We start from the raw sequence: 2,573 nt of genomic DNA, 5'->3' as shown, positions 1-2,573 counted from the left end.
CCTTCCTTCTGTCTGAAGGTTTGGACTTCCACTCTAAGCTTACTCAATTTTTGAGGTGGAAAGAACTTTGCCAAAAAGGCATTGACTAGCTTTTCCCAAGAGTCCAAGCTTTCTTTAGGTTGAGAGTCCAACCATGTCCTAGCTCTGTCTCTTACAGCAAAAGGGAATAGCATGAGTCTGTAGACCTCAGGGTTAACCTCATTAGTCTGGACAGTGTCACAGATTTGGAAGAACTCAGCTAAGAACTGATGAGGATCTTCCAATGGAAGTCCATGGAACTTGCAATTCGGTTGCATTAGAGAAACTAATTGAGGCTTAAGCTCAAAGTTGTTTGCTCCAATGGCAGGGATAGAGATGCTTCTCCCATAGAAGTCGGAAGTAGGTGCAGTAAAGTCACCCAGCACCTTCCTTGCATTGTTGGCATTGTTGTTGTTTTCGGCTGCCATGAGTTCTTCTCCTTTGAAGATTTCTGTTCGGTCCTCTACAGAGAATTGTGCTTTGGCTTCTCTTAGCTTTCGCTTCAAGGTCCTTTCGGGTTCAGGATCAGCCTCAACAAGAATGCTTTTGTCTTTGCTCCTGCTCATAAGAAAGAGAAGAGAACAAGAAAATGTGGAATCCTCTATGTCACAGTATAGAGATTCCTTTAGGTGTCAGAGGAAAAGAAAAATGGAAGGCAGAAGTAGAAAATTCGAACTTAACAAAGAAGATGGAGTTCGAATTTTGCATTAAGGAATAGTGTTAGTCCATAAATAGAAGGATGTGAGAAGAAGGGAGCAATTTTCGAAAATTAAGTAAAAGATTTTGAAAACATTTTTGAAAAACACTAATTGATTTTCGAAAATAAAAGTGGGAAAGAAATCAAGTGATTTTTGAAAAAGAAGTTGAAATTAGAAATCAAAAGGATTTGATTGAAAACTATTTTGAAAAAGATGCGGTTAAGAAGATATGATTTGAAAAACATTTTAAAAAGATTTGATTTTGACAATTAATGACTTGGCTATCAAGAAAAGATATGATTCAAACATTAAACCTTTCTCAACAGAAGAGGCAACATACTTGAAATGTTGAATCAAATCATTAATTGCTAGCAAGTATCTTTGAAAAAGGAAAGAAATTGAATTTGAAAAAGATTTGATTGAAAAGATTTGATTTGAAAAAGATTTGATTTTGAAAAATTTTGAAAACTTGAAAAAAATTTGCATTGAAAACAAAATCTTCCCTCTTGTGCCATCCTGGCGTTAAACGCCCAGAATGGTGCACATTATGGCGTTTAACGCCCAAAACTCTACCCTTTTGGGCGTTAAACGCCCAACTAGGCACCCTGGCTGGCGTTTAAACGCCAGTCTGTCTTCCTTACTGGGCGTTTTGAACGCCCAGCTTTTTCTGTATAATTCCTCTGCAGTATGTTCTGAATCTTCAATTCTCTGTATTATTGACTTGAAAAGACACAAATTAAAAATATTTTTGGATTTTTAATAGTGAAGAATAATCAAAATGCAACTAAAATCAGATAACAATGCAAGCAAGACGCCAAACTTAGCAGTTTGTATACTACTGACACTAATGGGAATGCATATGAGACACATAAACACTCAAGTCAAGAGAATTCAAATATCAGAGTAAGAAATCATCAAGAATTACTTGAAGATCCTTAAGACACATGAATGAATGTATGCAATTGACACCAAACTTAAAATGAGACACTAGACTCAAACATAAAATATTTTTTTGGTTTTTATGATTTTGCAAATTTTTTTGGATTTTTCGAAAATAAAGTGGAAAAAGGTATCAAAATTCTTAATTAGAATTCCAGGAATCATGCAATGTTTAGCCTAAGACTCTGGTCCAAGAATTAGGCATGGCTTCACAGCCAGCCAAGCTTTCAAAGAAAGCTTCGGTCCAAAACACTAGACATGGCCAATGGCCAGCCAAGCCTTAGCAGATCAATGCTCCAAAAGCAAGAATGATAGAAATCAACATGCTCTTGTGATGATAAGTTGAAACCTCGGTCCAATGAAATTAGACATGGCTTCATAGCCAGCCAGACTTCAACAAATCATCATGAAACTCTAGATATCATCTTTAAGAACTCTGAAAAAAAAATACCTAATATAAGCAACAAGATGAACCGTCAGTTGTCCAAACTCAACAATCCCCGGCAACGGCGCCAAAAACTTGGTGCACGAAATTATGATCAATACTTTTCACAACTCAAATAATCCCCGGTAAAGAATCCAAAAACTTGGTGTTCAATACCATGGCATAAACACAACTTCGCACAACTAACCAGCAAGTGTACTGGGTCGTCCAAGTAATAAACCTTACGCGAGTAAGGGTCGATCCCACAGAGATTGTTGGTATGAAGCAAGCTATGGTCACCTTGTAAATCTTAGTCAGGCAAACTCAAATGGATATGGTGATATACGAATAAAACATAAAGATAAAGATAGAGATACTTATGCAATTCATTGGTGGGAATTTCAGATAAGCGTATGAAGATGCTGTCCCTTCCGTCTCTCTGCTTTCCTACTGTCTTCATCCAATCCTTCTTACTCCTTTCCATGGCAAGCTTA

This window comes from Arachis duranensis, chromosome 10 (assembly GCF_000817695.3).
Source record: "Arachis duranensis cultivar V14167 chromosome 10, aradu.V14167.gnm2.J7QH, whole genome shotgun sequence".
Lineage (NCBI taxonomy): Eukaryota > Viridiplantae > Streptophyta > Magnoliopsida > Fabales > Fabaceae > Arachis > Arachis duranensis.
This window is presented reverse-complemented; position numbering follows the sequence as displayed.